Raw genomic sequence first — 22,742 nt, forward strand, 5'->3', positions numbered from 1 at the left:
GCCAAGCTGGTCTTGAACTTGGTTTGGTAGGGCAGGTTAGCTTCCAACTTTGAGTGCCCCTGCCTTAGACTCTTGAATACTGTGATTACAAATATGCTTGCTCCATCACATTTAGCTGACATATTATTTTAGATAAAAGGAAACACAGTGCAAAATGAAAGTACATACCATTATTACTGGATGTAGGTAGTAATTTAAGCAGTTGCTTCTAGTACCCAGGACCTTTGAAGGCCAGGAAAAGTTCAGGGGACTCACCAAGTGATGGAGACACAGTATAACCTTAAAGAGTGAGGTATGTTGAGACTATCTCAGAGTCACAAGGGATTTCTAAAAAATAATATCTTGTTCCTTATATAAACTTTCATTTGTAGCAATTGTCATAAACCTATACTCTTAATCTTTCCTAAAATGCTCAAAGCAGCACTGAATAGATCAATGCCTAATTTTGAAATATTCACTGGGAAGTACACACACACACACACATACACACACACACACACACACACACACATTCTCCAATAGTTAACTCCAGTACATCTACTTTTAAAATAGCCAATCATTTCCTCCAATCCTCTACTCTTTAGAGTAGTCATTGCCTAGGGTTTCAGGTATCTGTTCACTTTCTTTCCCCTTTGTCAGTTCACCAGACAAATAGGCAGCCCTCAGCAACCTAATGTTTATGTTCCACATTTTGAACTTTTCATTTATTGGATATTTTCTTTATTTACATTTCCAATGTTCTCCCCTTCCTGGTTCCCCTTCTGAAACCCCCTACCCCACCTTCCCTCTTCTTCTATGAGGGTTGTCCTCACCCACCCATCCACTCTTGCCTCCCCACCCTGGCATTCCCCTACACTGGGGTATCGAGCCTTCACAGGACCAAGGGCCTCTCCTCCCATTGATGCCAGATAAAGCCATCCTCTGCTACATATGCAGCCGGAGCCATGGGTTCCTCCATGTGTACTCTTTGGTTGATGGTTTAGTCCCTGGGAGCTCTGGGGGTGGGGGTGGGGTGGTCTGGTTAGTCGCTATTGTTGTTCCTCCTATGGGGTTGCAAACCCCTTCAACCTCTTCAGTCCTTTCTCTAACTCCTCCATTGGGAACACCATACTCAGTCCAATGGTTAGCGGTGAGCATCTACCTCTGTATTTGTTAGGCTCTGGCAGAACCCCTCAGGAGACAGCTGTATCAGTCTCCTGTCATCCAGCAGTTCTTGGCATCTGCAATAGTGTCTGGGTTTGGTGACTGTATATGGGATGGATCCCCAGGTGAGGCAGTCTCCGGATGGTCTTTCCTTCAGTCTCTGCTCCACACTGTGTCTTCATATTTCCTCCCGTGAGTATTTTGTTCCCCCTTCTAAAAAGGATTGAAGAATCATATATTCAGTGTTTGTTTCCTTCACTCACCATTTTGAGTGATTTATTCTTACTAATGTGTGTAGCTTAACTTCATTCATTTCCAACAACCCACAACATGAATCTAAAAATTGCATTGTGTAAACTGTTCAGGTTGTATTATTTACCTCTCATTGTGTGGGTTTGTGATCTTTTTGTCATTGCTGAGTATTTGAAATATTTATGGCTTGACATTTTTTTATAAGACTATTATACCTATGGGCATTTCTACATTCATCCCTGAAGTATGCAAGTAAGAGCTTTCTGGAGTCTAGAGTTTTCTTAGCCAGGACTGGGATTTCTGGATGGCAAGACACATATGTGTTCCACTTTACCACATGATGCCACACTGGCTTCTAAGTTCTTTTAAACCTGTTCTCACTTGAGTAAGCACTGCCTTTATGTTCCCCTTGTTTTGTGTACTTGCCAACAAGTTTGTATTAAATGATATCCAAGTGATACTTATCTAGTGAGAGGCAAATATATTCAAGTATACATATGCATATATGAAATGAATTAAAATAACTTATTTTCAAAAAAAAAAAACTGAAACCTAATCTGGCATGCTCAGCTGTGGCACCAAAATGGGTCTATAAACCTACTTGGCATAGATTAAATAGAAGAAAAATGGGCTCAGATATATTTCACACTGAGACAGTAAAATCTTCCTCCTGCTTGCTAGTGATGTGGAGAGAACTCAAGCTTCCTATGTTGGAAGGTTATTTAAGTAAGTATAATATATCTTTTGTTTTCATGCCACACATATTCTCTTGCCCTCCTGTCTTCCTCCGCATGTCTTTCCCTGCTCTTGTGGTTTCCTTTCTGATTTCAAATTCCACACTCTTGTTTTCATGCACACATATAAGCAAGGGTCTATATATGAAAAACTATGTACAATTTTATTTTTCTGACTTTAAGTGGTGATATTTATAATACTTTTCGTAACCATTCGTTTTCCTGAATATTTCCACCATTTCATTTCATGGCTGAAATTTCATCATATCTATACTCCACATTTTCAAGGCTGGCTTCTTTTTCTTGTGATTGTGAATCCTGCAGCAACAAGTATGGCTGTGCTCCTACTTCTGTGGTAAATATATAGCTCGTTGGGCATAGGCGCAGGGATGGTGTAACCGAGTAGGACAGCTGTTCTATCTTTAATTTTCTAGAGACCACCATACTGATGGCTGTTGGTCTATACTACTTTACATCCCTTCCATGGTGAATAAAGGCTCCTCCTTCCTACGTTCTCAACAACATTTATTGCTTATTTTCTTATTTTTTAATCAAAAATAATTTTTCATACAATATATTCTGATCATGGTTTCTTCTCCCTCATCTTCTCCCAGATCTCCCCTGCACCTCTCCCTCCAGCCAACCGTACACCTTCAAAAAGAGAAAAAAATGTGATGGATCAAAACAAAACAAACAGAAAAAAAAATAAAGAAAAAGCATGAGAAACATTCCCCAGACACACACGCACATGCTCACATCATAAAAAAACACAAAATCAGAATACAAGATATGTAGTCAAGGTAAAAAATGCCCCCCCCAAAGCATTGTGAGACAACAACAACAACACCACACCCACTCACACACACACCCTCTAAAAATTACCATTGAGTTCATTTTGTGTTGGCCCTCTACTGCTGGGCATGACACCAGTCCTCGAGTGTGCTTTGTATATTCAGTGAAACTCTATTGGAAAAAAAACCTAATTTTTCCTTTGTAAGTGGTTGTATATATTCTTGGTGACAGCTATTCTGACTGGGGTGAATCTTAAAGTGTGTCTGTTTTAATGTATTAATAATAAACTCAGAGTCACCAATAATATATCAGTGTCACATTAAGGAAAGAAATTCAAAGCACTTCTCCTTGATGTCATTTAACCAAGAGGGAGCCCAAATTTGACTTCTCTACTTTGCTCTTCCTACCTCCTTTCATCCTTGTCTGTCTTCTGTAAGAGTCTTAATCCATGTCTGACTGAAGGGTACCCTGTGAATATACTCTAATCCCTGTCCTGTGTCTCTGTCCTCTGACTGTATACGCCCCTAAGTTTGTTTTTTCTTTTATTGAAAAATCGTAGAAAATTTAACATGGGGAGGGAATGAGGGATAATTTACAGAAATCTTTAACAGAGTTTTAGGAAGGATTAAGCCACTGACTCCAGGTGTCTCCAGCTTACCCAGATAACTAACATTATTGTTTATCAGATAATATCCATAGATTGTGTTTAATATTTATGGTGGATATTCATATTATAACTTGATTTCAACCTGTATTTTCTGTTTTCAGTAAATGATTTTCATTACTCAGGTAACACACATAATCTTTGGTCAGAGGCATGAAGGGTACAAAGTTTAAGATTGTAGCTATCCATTATCTTAGTCTGTAAATGCTGATTACAAGGAAACCCTAGGCAATGAAGGTGGTTACATTGTTCTCTTAGAGGCAGGTTAAACGAACAAGTTGAGTAGCATAGCAGCATAGTAATCTTAAGTAGTATGTGACCTCAGGATGTATTATCAACTCTGACTGTGAGGTCCAGCAAAAAGTTGTAGTCTGTTAGAATGTAAAAGATTTTTAAAATTTTTTTGTTAGATATTTTCTTCATTTACATTTCAAATGCTATCCCGAAAGTCCCCTATACCCTCCCCCTGCCCTGCTTCCCTACCCATCCACTCCCACTTCTTGGCCCTGGCCTTCCTCTATACTGGGGCATATAAAGTTTGCAATACCAAGGGGCCTCTCTTCCCAGTGATGGCTGACTAGGCCATATTCTGCTACATATGCAGCTAGAGACACAAGCTCTGGGGGGTACTGGTTAGTTCATATTGTTGTTCCACCTATAGGATTGCATACCCCTTCAGCTCCTTGGGTACTTTCTCTAGCTTCTCCATTGGGGGCCCTGTGTTCCAGCTTATAGATGACTGTGAGCATCCACTTCTGTATTTGCCAGGCACTGGCATAGCCTCACAAAAGACAGCTAGTCCTGTTAGCAAAGTCTTTCTGGAATATGCAATAGTGTCTGGGTTTGGTGGTTGTATATGGGATGGATCCCTGGGTGGGGCAGTCTCTGGATGGTCATAAAAGATATTTTTTATCATGTCACACCACCACATCAAAGTAGTTTTCATTTACATTTCTCGGATATATAATGATATTAAATACTTTAGAAAAATATCTATTGTCCATTTGTGGAATTTTTTTATTGTTGTTTTTTCTTTTCTTTTCCTTTCTCTCTTTCTCTCTTTCTTTCTTTCTTCTTTCTTCCTTCCTTCCTTCCTTCCTTCCTTCCTTCCTTCCTTCCTTCCTTCCTTCCTTCCTTCCTTTCTTCCTTCCTTCCTTCCTTTCTTTCTCTCTCTCTCTCTTTCTTCTTTCTTTCTTTCTTTCTTTCTTTCTTTCTTTCTTTCTTTCTTTCTTTCTTTCTTTCTTTCTTTCTTCCTTCCTTCCTTCCTTCCTTCCTTCCTTTCTTTCTTTCTTTCTTTCTTTCTTTCTTTCTTTCTTTCTTTCTTTCATTCAGAATTCTCTGTTCTTTGTTATCCTATTTGCCAACAGCAGTTTTTACTGTTTGTGTGTTTAATTGGACAGTCCATTATATATTCTATTTATTAACTCCTTGTCTGAAGTATGGCTGGAAAATATTTCTCTCATTGTGTAGGCTGTCTCTCCATTCTGGTGCTATGCAGACATTTTAATGTTTTTGAAGTTCTATTTTTAAATTTTGATGTGATTTGCAAGTAAAGTACCAAAGAATAAATCTAACTGAAGAATTAAAAAAAAACCTCTCAATAATAAAAGCTTTAAGATATGAAAAAAGAAAATAAAGAAAATCATTAGAAGATAGAAAGACCTTTCCTGGTCCTATGTAAGCAGAATTAATACTGTGAAAATGTCTATATTACCAAGAATAGTGTATGGATTCAGTGCAATCCTCATAAAAATTCCAATGATATCTTTCATAAAACTAGACAAAATAATCCATAAAATCATATGGAAATAAAAGGATCATAAAAATCCAAAATAAGCCTAAGCAGAAAGAAGATATTACAATATAAGATCTCAAATGATAACACAGAGCCACAATGATACACAGAACGGTACTGGCATAAAACAGACATGTTGACCATGTATGACAGTAGAGAACCCAGAAATAAACCCACACAGTTATGCCACCTGATATTTCATAGGTGTGTAAAAAGAACACATGGGTGAGGGGAAGAAGAGAATCTAACAAATGGCACTAGTCAAAGTGGATGCCCACTCGAAAAAGAACGAAATTGGATTCTTATTTCTTACTCTGCACAAAATCAACCCAAAGTACACCAAGTACCTTAATTTAAATTCCCAAATGCTGACACTGCTGGAGGAAAACACAGGCAATGCATTCCAACACATAGGTATAGGCAAGAATGTTCTGAACAGGAGCCCAGCAGCACACACAGAAAAGGACCTAAGGCTTCACTCGTATTAATGCCTGAACAGCACTCCATTGTGTTTATATACCACACTTTATCCATTCAGTTGTTGACAGTCATCTAGGCTGATTTAAACAACATGCCTACTGTCAATAGTACCATAATTCACATTAGTATGCAGCTAGCTCCATTGTATGGTGCCTTTGATGTCATTGGGTATATATCCAGGGATGGTATACCTGAAGCATACTTCTAGTGTTTAAGGACACCCATGCTTGTTTTCCATAGTGGCTATACTAATTTGCCATTTGACAACAGTGTATAAGGGTTCCTTCCTCCACAAACCCTTTATAATATTTGTATTTTTTTTTATTGTGTTGTTAGAAAGTGTTAGGACTGGTGTGAAATGAACTTCAGTGGAGTTTTGAATTGGATTTCCTTGGTAATTAGATGTTGAATGTGTTTCATTTGTCAGGTATTTATTGATTATTTGTGTGACTTCACCTTAAAAGTTAGTATTCAGTCAAATTTTCCATTTTTGGTTAAATTATTAGTTCTCTTGGTGTAATATATCATGTTTATTCTGTATATTAATCCCCTATTAGATGAATAGTTGAAAAAGACTTACTTCCATTCTTTAAGCTGTCTTTTTATGCTTGCAAATATTCTGAGCAATCTTAAGGGCACTTTTCTCATTATCTTGAAATATCCAGGACAGCGGCATTATGTCAGTAGGGTGTTGGCATGATTTAGAAAGGTTTGTAGAAAGTCGTACTGGATTGTGATAACTGAATTTCCCAGGGACACCCCTGGGCCTTTGTGGCTCAGAAATCTTTTCTTCTTGCTGGGTTCATTGGTTTGAATAAATATTGCCCCCCTAGGTCTATAGAGAGTGGTACTATTAGAAGGCGTGGTCTTGGAGTAAGTGTGCTTTGTTGAAGGAGGTGCCTGACCAGGGGTGTGTACTTTGAGATCTCAGAAGTTTAAACCAGTTCATTTCCTGCTGCCAGGTGATCTGGATGTAGAGGACTCTCAGCTACCTCAGTGCCATGTCTGTCATGACAATATTGGACTGAATATGTCTACAATGACAATATTGGACTGAAACTCTAAAACTGTAAGTCAGCTCCAATCAGGCTTTTTCTTTTTCTTTTTCCTTTTCTTTATCTTTTTCTTTTTCATTTTTATAAGAGTTTCTGTGATCATGGTAAAAATAAGTTAAAAACAAAACAAATTGGAAATGATAAAATTTGTAGGCCTTGTATGTGGCCCAGTGGCAGAACAGTTGCCTGGCACATGTCCTAGGTCCTGCATTCAATCTCCATAGTCACAAGAAAACCAAACAGAAATTATAGTTTCAAGAATTCTATCCTCTCCAAAACTTAAATTCCTATATATCTAGATTTCTTCCGTGGATATTGATTATTTGAATAATTATTTTGTAAATGTTAAAATGGTTAGGGTTAGTATAAATTTGAGTTCTCCATTTCTGCTCTATTTCTATTCCATTATGTCAAAATATTTCTAAACTGTGATATATTCTTATAATTATAATTTTAATGGTTGCATAATAATCCACAGAGAGAATTAAATGTCATAATTTACATAGCTATTTTTATATTTTCAGGCATTAAAGCTGTTTGTAGTTTTCACTATTATAAAGAACACTGCAATGAGTATCTTCATATTCATAGATTTTTATTTTTAGGTTATTGCTTTGGGATATATATGCAAAAGTATGAGTAAATTTTCATGCAATAGAGCTGTGCCAGGATTGCGAAAGTCACTGTACAAGAGCAGAGAATGGGCTTCTCAGTTGAAGCAGTGTGCACGATAGCCTGGCAGACCTGCTTCAGAATCAAAGGGAGCTGGGAGCAAGTAGCTCCCCCAGAGGACCTCCCTCCCTTTACTCTGCACCGGACAGCACTTGCAAAACACAGTGAGGCTGTGACCCGAGACCTTTCTGGCTCTGCGAAGGTGGCATTTGGCCCCCAAACTTTGGTTCTGCATGTGTCAACACCTACAATGATGAGAAGCCTGTGTGGATTCATTTGCTTGCGTCTTAAACACTGGTTGCATGCCAATGTTTCATCATTATTTTCTGGTTTGAAAATAACTCCAGATGAACACGATGGAAATCTTTCCTATCAGGTTATACTGGGAGGTAGATGGTATTCTGGTCCCAACTTAATGTTAGTAAGTGGTGCCATTTTGACAGGGTTTATAAAGGGTCATCGTGATACCTGAGTGCTATATTCAGCACAAGGTCCCCGAAGTACAGAATCAGATGAACAAAGATATAAGGAAAGACAGCATACAGCAGGACATTCCTGTGTGAATTCAAAATCACCGTTTGCAATATGGGATGGGCCAATAAGGGGCTTCTCTAACTCAAACTGCATAACAATTCTTGGAGCCTTGGTTATATGATGCCAATTATTTTTACTTAAACCATTTATGATAGAAAAAAAAGTGGGTATTTACCAATGGAGAAGACACTTTTCTCTATTGTCAATATCTGCCCCTCAACAGAGGAATGGGTACAAAAAATGTGGTACATTTACACAATGGAGTACTACTCAGCTATTAAAAAGAATGAATTTATGAAATTCCTAGGCAGATGGTTGGACCTGGAGGGCATCATCCTGAGTGAGGTAACACAATCACAAAAGTACTCAAATGATATGTACTCACTGAGAAGTGGATATTAGCCCAGAAACTTAGTATACCCGAGATATAAGCTACAATTTGCAAAACACGTGAAACTCAAGAAGAACGAAGACCAAAGTGTGGACACTTTGCCCCTTCTTAGAATTGGGAACAAAACACCCATGGAAGGAGTTACAGAGACAAAGTTTGGAGCTGAGACAAAAGGATGGACCATCTAAAGACTGCCATATTCAGGGATCCATCCCATAATCAGCCTCCAAACGATGACACCATTGCATACACTAGCAAGATTTTGCTGAAAGGACCCTGATATAGCTGTCTCTTATGAGACTATGCAGGGGCCTAGCAAACACATAAGTGGATGCTCACAGTCAGCTATTGGATGGATCACAGGGCCCCCAATGGAGGAGCTAGAGAAAGTATCCAAGGAGCTAAAGGGATCTGCAACCCTATAGGTGCAACAACATTATGAACTAACCAGTACCCCTGAGCTCTTGACTCTAGCTGCATATGTATCAAAAGATGGCCTAATCGGCCATCACTGGAAAGAGAGGCCCATTGGACATGCAAACTTTATATGCCCCAGTACAGGGGAACGCCAGGGCCAAAAAGTGGGAGTGGGTGGTAGGGGAGTTTGGGGGACTTTTGGGATAGCATTGGAAATGTAATTGAGGAAAATACCTAATAAAAATATTAAAACAACAACAAGAAAACAAACTGATGTTAGACCAATACACACACAAAAAAATAAGTAGAAGTACTAATTATAGAAGTCTTCAGAATTCAGATAGATTCTACACGTGCATGCACACATAGATACACACACACACACACACACACACACACACACGCACAATGAACCACTGTGGTTTTAGTCTCTTATTCTCTCTTATATAATTCATACAGATATTTTTAATTAATTAATTAGCTAATTAATTAATTAATTTTTTTACTTTTATTTTTTTGCACTCTAGTCATTACCCTCTTCCAGTCCTCCCTCTAACAGTTCCACATCCCACTCCTCCTCCTCCTCCTCTACTTCCTTCTTCTCCTCTCCAAGAGGATGTCCCCTTCGCTGACTCAACCTGACCTTCCCTCCCCCCAGGTCTGTCCACTCCCTGGTGCCTCAAGTCTCTTAAGGGTTAGGCACATCACTGAAGCCAAATCAGGCAGTCCTCTGCTGTATATGTGTCAGAGGCCTTGTACCAGCTAGTTTATGCTGCCTGATTGGAGGCTCAGTGTCTGAGAGATCTCAGGGGTCTGGGTTAGTTGAGACTGCTGGTCTTCCTATGGGGTTGCCCTCCTCCTCAGCTTCTTCAATCCTTCCCTTAATTCAACCATAGGGGTTGCTGGCTTCAGTCCACTGGTTGGGTGTAAGTATCTGCTTCTGTCTCAGTCAGCTGCTTGTTGGGCCTCTAAGGACAGCCATATTAGGCTCCTGTCTGTAAGCGCATCATAGCATCAGTAATGGTGTCAGGCCTTGGAGCCCCACCTTTAGATGGATCCCATGTTGGGCCTGTCACTGACTTCCTCCCCCCCCTCAGTCTCTTCTCCATTTTTGTTCCTGCAGTTCTTTTAGACAGAAACAGTTCTGAGCCAGAGTTTTTGACTGTGGGATGGCAACCCTATCTTACATTTGATGCCCTGTCTTTCTACAAGTTCCCTCTCCCCACTGTTGGGTACTTCATCTAAGTTCCCTCCCTTTTTTGTCCTGAGAGTCTCTCACCTCTCTGGTACATTCTAGAGCCCCCCCCCACTCCCACCCCCTGAGGTTCCATTCATTCTGCTGGTACTCTGATCTTCTCTCCTGTCTCCCCATACCTGATCATGTTCCTGTTTTCCCATCTCCCTCCCCTCTCCCACCCATGTCACCCCCTTTTTCTGTCTCCTGTGATTGCTTTCTTCTCTCTTCCAAGTGGGATTGAAGCATCCTCATTTGGGCCCTTCTGCTTGTTAACCTCCTTGAGTTCTATGGATTGTATCCTGGGTGTTGTGTACTTCTTTTTGGCTAATATCCACTTACTAATGGGTACATACCATGTCTGTCCTTTTGTGTATGAGTTACCTCATTCATGATGATATTTTCTAGTTCTATCCATTTGCCTTCAAAACTCATGATGCCCTCATTCTTAATAGCTGAAGAGTAGTCCATTGTGTAAATGAACCACGTTTTCTGTATCCATTCTTCGGTTGAGGAAATCTGGCTTGTTTCCATAAGGCCTCTATGAATATAGTGGAACATGCACCCCTGTGGTATGGTGGGCCATCTTTTGGGCATATGCCTAAGAGTCTGGGTCTCCAGGTAGAGCTATTTCCAATTTTCTGAGGAATGTTGAGATTGATTTCCAGATTTGTTGTACCAGTTTGCAATCCCACCAGCAATGAAGGTGTGTTCCTCTTTCTCCACATCATCACCAGCATGTGCTGTCAATTGAGTTTTTGATCTGAGCCATTCTAATTGGTTTGTGTTGGAATTTCAGGGTTGTTTTGATTTGCATTGCCCTAATCACTATGGAGTTTGATCATTTGTTTAAGTGTTTCTTGGCCATTACTCTGCTGTGTATTTTTTGTTTAGCTCTATACCCCATTTTTTGATTTTTTTTTTTTTTTGGCTATTTTGGAGGTTAGCTTCTTGAGTTCTTTATATATTTTTGGATATTGGCCCTCTGTCGAATGTAAAGTTAATGAATTTTTCCCCCAATTGGTAGGTTGTCCATTTGTCCTATTGACAGTGTCTTTTTCCTTACAGAAGCTTTTAAGTTTCATGAGGTCCCATTTATCAATTCTTTTTCTTAGAGCCTGAGCCATTAGAGTTCTGTTTAGGAAATTTCTCCCCATGCCAATGAGTTCGAGGCTTTTTCCTACTTTCTCTTCTATTAGATTCAGTGTATTTGGTTTTATGTTGAGGTCATTGATCCACTTGGACTTGAGCTTTGTGCAATGTGACAAATATGGATCTATTTTCATTTTTCTACATACCAATTGCCAGTTAGACCAGTGCCATTTATTGAAGATGCTTTCTTTTTTTTCATTGTATATTTTTGGCTTCTTTGTTAAAGATGAAGTGTTCATAAGTGTGTGGTTTTATTTCTGGGTCTTCAATTATATTTCATTGATTAACCTGTCTGTCTTTGTACCAATACTTTTTATCACTATTGCTCAGCTTGAGGTAATCCATGAGGACCAGCAGAAAGAATACAAACTGGCAACCTCAGGAAATAGGAGGTTAGGGACCCCCCCCCCCAGAGTGCACCAGAGAGACCTGGGAGGTGAGAGACTCCTAGGACTCAAAGGGAAGGACCTTAGATGAAACACCCAATAGTAGTAGTAGAGAGGGAACGTATAGAGCCCACCTCCAGTAGGAAGACAGGACATCAAATGAGGGATGGGGTTGCCATCCCACAGTCATATCTCTGACCCATAATTGTTCCTGTCTGAAAGAATTACAAGAATGGAAATGGAGAGGGGCCTGAGGAAAAGAAGGTCCAGTGACAGGCCCAAAGTGGGATCCAGATCTAGGGGAGGTCCCAAGGCCTGACATTATAACTGAAGCTATGGAGCACTCACAAAAAGGGATCTATCATGACTGCTTTCTGAAAGACCCAACAAGCAGATGAAAGATTCAGATGCAGATATTTGCTCCCAACCAATGGACAGAAGCAGCTGACCACTGATGTTGAATTAGGGAAGGCTGAAAGAAGCTGAGGAGAAGGGCAATCCTGTAGGAGGACCAGCAGTCTCAATTTATCTGGACCCCTGAGATCTCTCAAAACTGGACCACCAAACATATAGCATACACCAGCTGATATGAGACCCTCAACACACATATAGTAGAGGACTTCCTGGTCTTTGTTCTTTCATAGAAGATGCACCTAACCCTCAAGAGGCTGTAGGCCCCAGGGAGTTGAGACAGAGTAGGGTGGGGAGGAAGTGTGGGATGTGGAGCAGTTGGAGGGTGGATGGGGGATGGAATATCTAGTGTAAAAAATAAATAAAAAATAAGATTAAAATTTAAAAAAGTCTTAAAGTATTTTATTGATACATATGTTTTAAAAAAATCTCTGATATATTTCCTCCCAGAGATTCCTCAAGGAATACTGAAATGGTGGTGGGGGGGTGTAGGTTTCATATTTTCTGAGTCCAGTGTATCTACAATGATATTCTTTTGCCAGTGCACACTGATGAGGCTTGTCTAGGTGTAACTCCATGATCACATTTTTTCATGTTTAATGAGGTGACATCGCTCTACTGTTTTCCAGCATTAATCTTGCAGACAAAAAAGTAAAGACAGCCTAATTCATTTTATTTGGTAGACAATGTATTTTATTTTTCTTTATAGAAGCTTATGAGCTTTTTTTTAAAACGTTGTCATTTATAATTTTCCCTAGGGTATGTAGCAGAATTTACACCAATTAATTTAAATAGTAGTACAACAAGAAGCTTGTGATTGGACAGGGAAAAGGGAGGCGTGGCTAAGAGTTTCAGGGACAGGGACAGTGAGAACCGAGGAGAAGGAAGGAAGATGGAGAAAGAGAAAGACAATCCAGATTGTGCATGGCTTTAAATAGCCACATGTATCTATGAATATCATATAAGGGATGAATAATTACAGGACTTTTTTTTTAATCTAGGATGGCAGTTTATATCAATATCAATTGGCTCTGAGTAAATTGTGTGGGCATTTTCTGGGGTGAGAATTTACTGATAGAAATCTGACTTATAAATTACAAGCCTGGTTTTGATTTTACCAGGTTACTGGGATTTGGGCCCGCTGACCACAGGGGTGGATAGCTGGGCATGTGGGCAGAAACAGCAGCAAGAGAAATGAGATGGGCGGTCTCTACTTGGGGTTAGCCATGGAGGCAGCAGGGTTGCTGGGGCCTGAGAGAAACTGGCGATAGTGTGGAATGGTGTATTTTTAAAAAAATTTCCGCAACAACGGTATGGCTAACTGTAAACCTTCTATCAATATTTATGGCCTACACTCAGAGAAAGTTATTTCTCTCTAAAGAGCAAAGCTCAGACATATTTTCCTTTATTATTTTATAAACTGTAGCCTTTTCTTTACATTATTTCTTTTTATTTTGTGTTATTATTTGGGAAACACCCAGGCATTATGAAAGGGAGACATACTCAAGACTATTACCCCAATGTACTTTCTTATTTGTTAACACTATTGTTTCTGGGATCATGCTGTGGGTGATGGATATTCTCGCTTGTCAACTTGGCTATATAATGAAATACTGTTCAGAAATTGAGGACTTACCTGTGATTCAGATCTTGAGATAGGAAGACAACATGCCTTTGATCTGGATCTTGAGGCTGGAAGAGAAGATATTATTGACCTAGATCTTGAGCTGGTATGACACAGGCTTTTGATCTATATCAACATACAATTCAATCCAGATCTTGAGGCACACCTTTACTCTGGGCCCACTTTCTGCTGGAGATCTGTATAAGGACAAGGAAAGAAGGAAGGGATTGTTCGTTCTTCATCACTTGAGTTCACTTTGCCAGCACATCCATTGGAATCTACCTCTTTGGGATTCCAGATTATACAGAAGACCAGCTGAAACACCCAGCCTTGTGGGTCTGAGCAACCACTAGATTCTTGTACTTCCCATTCACAGCTGGCTGTTGTTGGATTAGTTGCATTGCAGCCTGTAAGTCACTCCAGTAAGTTCCCTTTATGTATATTTATACATATATTCATGCATACATATATATGTATGCACACATATTCATTTTTAAGTTCTATGACTCTAGAGAAGCATAACTAATACATTAAGCAAAAAAATACCACTGAGCTTTGCCCAGATCCATGTAGTTATTGAAATCATTTCTATGCTCTTTTCATTTTCATTTTATCCTCAGATGTGTCCCCTTTCAGGGGCCTTGCAGCACATATAGAGTTGAAGAGAAAATTAAAAACAAGATTGTATTGAGTACCAGGAGGTTCATTAGAGTAATTGTTAGTTCACCATTTCATTATTTAGTCAGTTATAGGCTACAACAAACTGGCTACTGAATAAACTAGGCAATCTTCCCCTCTGCTTTAAACAAACAATTGTTGCTTCTGTCACTAACAGCAGGAGATGGAGCTTTATGAGAAGTCACTGTGAAGATGACACTGTGAAGACTGGACAGCTTGTGCCTACCTGACACGGTGGGGAGCACAGGAAGATCATCTTTTATATGGGTACAGTGCTTTACATAAACTTCAATAGTTACTTAATATTTTCTCATGTTTAGTGTCTTTCCTTAGAGTATTTTGCCTTTGTTATTGAAAAGAATATATTTATAAATATTGTGATGACTGTAGAACACTGATATTTATACACACTTTGGATCAGCAATACTCAGTACTTTTTATTGATTGGTCTTACTAGAACAGTTTTTAAGGTACCATAATATTAGTGATCATATAAAATATCTTATCTTCTGGATCTGAGGTCTCTCAATAAGTATCTTAGATAATATGCATTACTATGATAAAACAGAAAGAGAGATGTTTCTCTACTTGTTCATCTGGTGATTATTTGATGTGACATGGAACTATAATGGTAGCTGTTTGTAGCAGAACACACTTGGGGTATGGTTAGCTATGTTCTGGATTAAATCATTTCCAAAAGATGGTGAAAGCTATGCAGACCTATGTATAACCATGCAGAACCATGGAAAAATCCATAGAGAACCATGCAAAGCCACCAAAATTCATGCAAAGCCATCCAAAGTTATGCATAGCAGCAACGTCACATTGAGCACATTTGCCAAACATATCTGAGAACTCAGACTGGCCTATCACTAAGGTACATGGTGCATTGGAAACCAAAGATTACACATGTGTATTTTTTTCACTTGTGAAGAAAATACATTCTAGAGAACACTTATAATATACTTTGTTTTCTTCTGAAGATCAACTCCTATTATATGCTTTTAGACTGTATACTCTAATCTTCTCAACCATTCAGTTTTTGGGCCTAACATTTTGAAGTCTAAATTGAGATAAGAGCAGTGATTTATTTGTTTGAAAAGTTCTCACTATTTAATATCAAATGCTATTGCTATGACAATTACTAAGTTTAGATTATAAATATTTTCAGATTATGTTGATAGGATCCTTTGTATTAAGTTAATGAATTTTAGCTTATTATATACATGTTTTGAAATATGTAATTCATTATTATATGTGAATCTTCTTTTTACTCCTTCCCTCCTTTTTAGATTTTTTAAAAGAATAGTTTTTGTTTAGATTTATTTTCATTTTTAGTTGTCTGCATATTGAATGCTTGTGAAGCTCATGTTTGTAGTGTCCTTTGCAGTTAAAGATATAGGAGGTTATGAGCTACTAGATAGGGGTGCTGGAAATGGAAACAGCCATCACTCTTTTTTTTTTTCTTTTTTGGTTTTTCGAGACAGGGTTTCTCTGTATAGCCCTGGCTGTCCTGGAACTCACTTTGTAAACCAGGCTGCCCTCGAACTCAGAAATCTGTCTGCCTCTGCCTCCCGAGTGCTGGGACTAAAGGTGTGCACCACCACGCCCAGCTTCAGTCATCACTCTTAACTGTTAAGCCATCTTTCCATGCCCCCTTTTCCATTTTTATCTCATAACAATTAGATAATAGAAACCAATGGGGAAATATTATCAAGTTGATAATGCAGATTTCATGCTTCAAACAATATTATCTGAGAAGCTAAAAATTTCAGCAAAAGCCACTAAATGTTGGCTAATCTACATTGTCTACTCATATTTTTTGCTTTTTATTACATGCACAGCATTAGCACTCTACAGTTGTCCCAATTTGCATGGGGGAAATCACTACACATCAGTGGATCCCTGGAAATCCCAGTTAGTCAAGTCACATACAGCTATATTTTTCTATACATACATATTTATGATAAAATTGATAAATCAGGCACAAACAAAAATGGATTATACTGTAATAAAGCAATTAAAACAATATTCTGAAAAAAATGATGGAAAGATGTTCTCTATAAGGCGTATGTTAAAGTATTCTCATCTTTTTCTTGGATGGTATAAGACATTTAAAAGGACCACCTTGTGCTTCTGTTAGATATATCCAAATTACCAACATCATTCATCATGGCTCTCAATGTCATTTTTAAGTGGAATAAAGGTTATTTGGACAGTGAGCTATGTGGCACCTAGATACAAACTGAACCCTGAGATGGGCACTGAGAGAATAAAAGGCCTGACAAGGATACCTACTATTCCAGAGGAATGGGTTGGAACAGTGGGAAATTCGCCATGCTGTTTAGGATGCATTCCAATTTGAAAATTGTGAATTGTTTATTTCTTGAATTTCCCATTTCAGATACTTAGTTTTTGGTTGACTGGAAGTAGTGGAACTTTGGAAGTGAAACCAAAGATAAGGTGGAGACCAGTGTTCTGCCTCCACCATAGACTCCCTTTATCCTTTTCCTCTTCCTCATCACTAAAGTGTACATTACTACTGACAATAAAAGAGACAGTAATGACAGTAATAATAATAATGATAACAACATGCTGTGTAAAAGTCCCTTCTTGGGGAAGCATAACACATATACCTCTCTCTCTCTCTCTCTCTCTCTCTCTCTCTCTCTCTCTCTCTCACACACACACACACACACACACACACACATCCACTCACCCCAGAAAATGAACCCAGGACAGACCAAAATGATAATTGCATTCAAGTCCAACTTGGATCCAGGAAGTTTTTATTGGAGTTACTAACTGGAATATGGATCCTCACTTAGAGGAAGAGGGTTAGCGTAAAGACAACTGCATTACTGCAAAGCCCTCCCAACTCAGTGATGCCTCACAAAAGTACAGCTCTGTAGGTCTCTGCACAACTTTCAGGGAGTTCAATAGCCAAAGAATCTCTCCTCTGCCATTCTCTGCTTAGTCTCCACCCCCAGCAGTGTGTACTACAGAAGAGGGACCTTCAAGAATCTTCTCAATTCCCACTTTCCCATACTCTTGACCTTTAGTCTGTGTCCTGAGTCTCCCTATCCTTTCCTGGATGGAATGCTTTCTTTGGGAAACTACTACATGACCCTGGCAAAATCTGAATCACTTAGTATCTGTCAGGCATTATTCTAAGCACTTCACATCTGAAAACTCTTAATTATCATGATAATCTTATATGAATGGACTCTCTATTCCCCTCATTTAATGGCAAATGGAACAGAGGCAGAAAGAAGGAGACCAATGACTGCAAATGTTAGAGCTGAGGCTGTACTCCTCTTCACTGCCTGTTATATTGAATTTGTACCTAAGCATATAAAGCCTAATTAGAAATATAAAATATGATTTAAAGACCTGGGGATACAGAGTGGGAAAATGTGTTCAAGATAAGTAACTTCAACCAAAGCAAATGAAAGAATGGCTGCCTTGTGAGGTGTGACCTGAATTTTAAAGAACTAAATCAGATTGTGACTGAACTCAATACTGGAACCTAGAGGGCAGGATGACAAAATGCTTTATTTATTGGATCATAGAATTCAGCAAAACAACTGGCTGTACAAGAAAACCAATTTTTGATTTTAGGCTATACAGCAGGATTCTTGGCTGCAATTAATGTGCTAGCTATTATATTATATGTAGTAATGTATATAATTTCTTATCAGTAGTTCTTCTTTTACTCATAAATTTTCCCCTGTCTACCTTTTAATTCATACATTTAAAATTGCCATCTTTTTATTATGTTTATTTTGTTTTAAATAATTATCTTACTCCTTCTTATAGAATCTTCTAAGAAAGTATGTCAAGATGAGGTTGGATATCTCTTTCCCATCTGTCAGAAACTCATTGAACTGGGTGATGGATGAAAGCTTCATACTTTCTATGAGAAGAAGTCACAGAAGTAGCTGCTGTTGATCTAGGGAAGAGTACTAGGGCTGTATGGTCCTAAGGATTGGAGGGAATGACTAACAAGGTTTTCTCATAGCAGAGTGTCTTGATCCACTACAGAGTGTTGCAAAAGGGGCATTTCTGTTATACAGCAAGGAGGCCAGTCTCTGCAGATGCATTGTAGAAGCCAATCCTAGTGTTCCTAAGTTGGTTATTGGAAGAAAAGGAGAGAAGGATATTCCTTGACTGACGGACACTATTGTGCTTTGATGGCTGGCATCCAAAAGAGCTACTAGAACCTCAAAGCTTTTCAATCTCTCTAAGAAGATGATGCCCAACAATATATCGTCAGAAAACCATTAATCAAAGAAGGTTAAAAATCCCAGGAAGGAAGCACCCAAGATTCAGCATCTTGGTTCAGCATCAGAACTACACATGTTTTCAACACTCATGCCAAATATTGCTCTGAAGAAATAACACACTAAGTAAATAAAGGAGGAGGCTGCAAAGTATGCTAACGTTTTAGTCAAGACAATGAAGGAAGCCAAAGAAAAATACCAGGAACAGTTTGTCAAGAGATGTAGATCTTCTAGTTCTGAGACCAGTCAAAAATACATCTTAAAGAGTCATGAATAAATGATCATACCTTTAAAGATCCCATCATCACTGTGTCTTTGATGTACACTGAATTATTTTATTTATAAAATACTATTGCATATATAAAAGTCTGTTAAATCAATGTCTGTGTAGGAGTCCCAACCAAGTTTTCAAAAGAATCTAAACCATTCAACAACTTACCTTTTCAATGACAATCCAGCACCTCTGCTCACTGTTCTTCTCAAGTGTGGACATGATTTTTATCTTCATCTCCATGATGCCCCTGACTTCCTGGATACAAAGAAACACACATGTATCTAGAGAGAAAACATTTTATCTTGAACTTTTATTTCTAGACTTCAGATAAATGATGTCACACTATTCAATCCTTCTTCATCTTGCCTATGTTAGCTAACCATGTGTTTTCAGAGATAATTTCAATTATGTATAAGATACTAGTTTGTTGGTTTTTTTTTTACTCCCATTTAGTATAGCATGTGACTATATTAAAATAACCTGGTCATCTGCTTTTCCTTTTCATAATCATTTGGCCTGTTTACTGTTTTTCCATATCGGAAACGATGCTAGGAACTTTCTTATACATGAGAAGGAATTTCTAGAGGTGGGAACGATGAATCTGTACATATGTACATTGTACATTTTGAGCTTTGTAAGATAATGGAAACAGAATCTTTGAAATATTTTCACAATGATGAAGATTCCCTATAGGTCCCAAATCCTTACCAATACCAATACCAGTACCAATACCAATACCAATACCAATACCAATACCAATACCAATACCAATACCAATACCAATACCAATACCAATACCAATACCATTGCCAGAGCACAATTTTTTGACAAACAACTCAGAATAAAAGCAGTGTTCACCCTGGTTTAATTTGCTTCCTGAGACAGTAGTACTGAGTTTATTGGTTGCCTACTTCTGCCTTTTAGAAACTCTGTGTCTTGGATTTTGTCTCTTTTTCTCAATATTTTCTTTACATAGCACAATTATATCTGTGCTTTAAGAGCTTCCCAATTTTGCCTTGTTTGCATTTCTTCCTTACAGCTACTTAAATATAAGAGTTTAAATTTATTACACTTAAAATTTTAATCTATATAGTTAATAATTTTACGTCACATAAATATCTTTCATGGTAAGAATTGGTATGTTTCAACACTTAAAATGTGAGAAACCTACATCAGCAAGAAGTGGAGAAGAGAATAAAGAAAAAGTGGGGGAGTGGGAGGAACATGAAATAGACATACAAGTTTGGTAATTAGAGGAAATAAAGCTTTGAGACATGGTTCCAGGGCTATCAGTACTTGTACTATCTCTTCAATTTCCCACGAAGGCCTCTGGAACACATTTGAATGGATCAGAGAAAATTTACTAACTAATATCCAGAGTTACATATATTAAGCCTATCTGTCTGTGGCTCATCAAATATGTCATGTTTTCCTATTTATGATTTTGTGGTGTGTGATATGAAATTGTGTAAACATTTCAGGGTTTGAATACAAGAATCAAACTTGTTTTCTTAGCCTTTTCAAATTCAGAAGGTCCTGTGAAGCCTAGGGACCAGTAAGCCAGTGTTTATTCACCTCTTCCTTACTTCAAGCAGTTGGAACTTTGATGCATTCTATTACTAACTTGAAATGTATCCCCAAAACCTCATTAAACTACCCATAACATCTAAGATTATTACTCTCATGTAATTAAGTTCTTCTATGCACTCAGATATGCCTTAGGTCTGTATTATTCAGGATTCTCTAGTGTAACAGAACTTATAGAATGAATCTCTCTCTCTCTCTCTCTCTCTCTCTCTCTCTCTCTCTCTCTGTCTCTCTCTCCATCCAATTCTAGTCATTAGAGGAAATAGAAGTGTTGAGACACCCAGGCTTATTGTATTTGTAGTATTTGTTATACCATTGTATTCGTCTATTCATGGAGGCCTCTGGAACACACACACACACACACACACACCCCAACATGGGGATTTATTGGAATGACTTACAGGCTGTCTGCAGTCCAGCTAATCCAAGAATGGATAGTTGTGAATGGAAAGAGCAAAAATTCAGTAGTTGCTTAGTACACAAGCCTGGATCTCTAGGCTGGTCTTCAGTATATGCTGGTATCCAAAAGAAATAGACTCCAAGGCCTGTGAAGGAATAGGTGTGCTAACAAGGTGTGGGCAAACAGGCAAAGTGCAAAATCTTCCTTCTATGCTCTTCTATAGGCTTCCAGCAGAAGGTGTGACCTATTAAAATTGGGACTGTGCTTCAAAATCAAGATCAAAAGCATGTGTTTTCCTATGCCAAGTGTCCAGACTAGAAGAGGATTCAACCTTTTCAAACCAAGCAAAAATAATCTCCTATAGGTGCCCACCATTTCTGCATTGCAATTCATTCTATATGTAGTCAAGTTGACAACCAATAATAGCCCATCAGAAAGTTTATAGAATTCATTACCTAAGCCTGTAATTTCCAATTCTTGAATAAAGACCACATTCTATGATAATACTTGTTGAATTTTATAACATTATACCTTTAGGTCTTTTGTAATATTACGTCTCTGAGTTTTTGTACATTGTTGATGTCATTAAACTTGAGGTATTTAAGCGTAATAGTTTTTCATCTAATCTGGGCCCATTACACATAAAACTGAAGTGGCTTAGAGGAGAAAAAGACTCGCTCCACTGATGTATGAACTGTATTGTTTTTCTGCTGTTTCTATTTCTAATGATTTTTAATTGAATTTTATTCTTATATAAATAAGAATATTCAATTATATATATGTTATTAGTTTTAAAATTTTCATTCCTGTTTAGTATCATAGCATGGGAATAATCTGCCCATCCAGTTTTTCTTTGTGTGATCATTTGCCATCTTTATAGTTTTTCTGTATCAGAAAAGAACTAAGACGCTAGAGGTGTAAACACCTGAAGAATTTTGTTATAAATGTATTGAAACATACATCCTCTGTCTCTGTCTCTGTGTCTCTCTTCCCCTCCCTCCCCCTCCCTCCCTTTTTCCCTCTCCCCCCCTCTGAATGGCTTTGGATAAAGTGATGTCTTTAGGAGGCGTATAGAGGAAAGGAGTGAAGGGTAAGAGGAGAACATCTCAGGAAAATTAATGCTTTCCATTTTCTCTTAAACGTTCCCTTCCTGCTAAATACAACCCAGTTGTCTTCCACTTTGTATAGAGCAACTAAGAATTTAAACATGATGTTCAAGACTTTATGAATCTAGGATTTCTAGAGAAACAATCAACAGAACCATGGTATAACATAGAACATATACATGCATGTGTGTGTGTGTGTGTGTGTAGGCAGGTTATAAAGAATGGACTCATGCGATTTTGCAGGTTGAGTGATCAGTAAGCTGGGGACCTGAAAGAGCTAACGATAAAATTCCAGTCTGACAGAGTACAAGTTTGGAAACTGGCAGACTTGATAGTCAATAGGCACCAATGTCAAGTTAAAGTCTGAATACATTAAAAGGTTAGTACCCTATTTTAATCAGCAGGGCAGTAGGTATATTCTTCTACTCATGGTAAAGTGGATCTTTTTTCTTTCTTTCTTTCTTTTCATGTCTTCAACTGATTGGATAAGGACCACCAATATTGGACAAAGCATTTTGCTTAATCAATTTCAGTGAGTCATATCCCAAAGCACACATGTGGGACACAGCCATAAACACTTGGCTAACAATTTAGTCACCAGAAAGCTCAGTCAAATTGACATATAAAGATCAGCACCATAAGAACATAATCAGTTCTCTACTTTGTATCCATTAGGAG

This window comes from Mus caroli, unplaced genomic scaffold, assembly GCF_978045245.1.
Source record: "Mus caroli unplaced genomic scaffold, Mus_caroli_1 scaffold_6, whole genome shotgun sequence".
In the NCBI taxonomy this organism is placed as follows: Eukaryota; Metazoa; Chordata; class Mammalia; order Rodentia; family Muridae; genus Mus; species Mus caroli.